The sequence below is a fragment of the Penaeus monodon genome, chromosome 20 (assembly GCF_015228065.2).
Source record: "Penaeus monodon isolate SGIC_2016 chromosome 20, NSTDA_Pmon_1, whole genome shotgun sequence".
Taxonomy (NCBI): Eukaryota; Metazoa; Arthropoda; class Malacostraca; order Decapoda; family Penaeidae; genus Penaeus; species Penaeus monodon.
Window position 1 is genome coordinate 37,178,187 of NC_051405.1, and position 298 is coordinate 37,178,484.

Genomic DNA, 298 nt, shown 5'->3' on the forward strand with positions numbered 1-298 from the left:
TTCTCCGCAATTTCCCCGTTCCTCCCTTTCCCCTCTTTGTCTGTATTTAATTCCCTCCTCCTCCCCCACCCTTCCTTTCAACGAACTTCTCTTCTCTTTCTAAACCTCATCGCTTTATTCCTCTCTTTCCCTACTTTTCCTTCACCTCTCCTTTTTTCATCTTCTTTTCCTCGCCATTCTCCTCCGTTTCCTTCTCTTCCTCCTCTTATATCCTTAATCGCTTCCTCCTTTCCAATCCTTTCTCCTTCGTCTTCCCCCTCTTCTCCTACCTCTCCTTCTCCATTGTTCTTTATCCCTT

The 298-nt window shown here is 45.6% G+C and overlaps 1 protein-coding gene across 1 annotated transcript in view; it reads left to right on the forward strand.

The window, feature by feature from the left end:
* Positions 1 to 298, forward strand: part of LOC119585789 (calmodulin-binding transcription activator 1-like) — a gene marked incomplete at its 5' end in the record, with an annotated part of 96,684 nt that overhangs the window by 42,852 nt on the left and 53,534 nt on the right.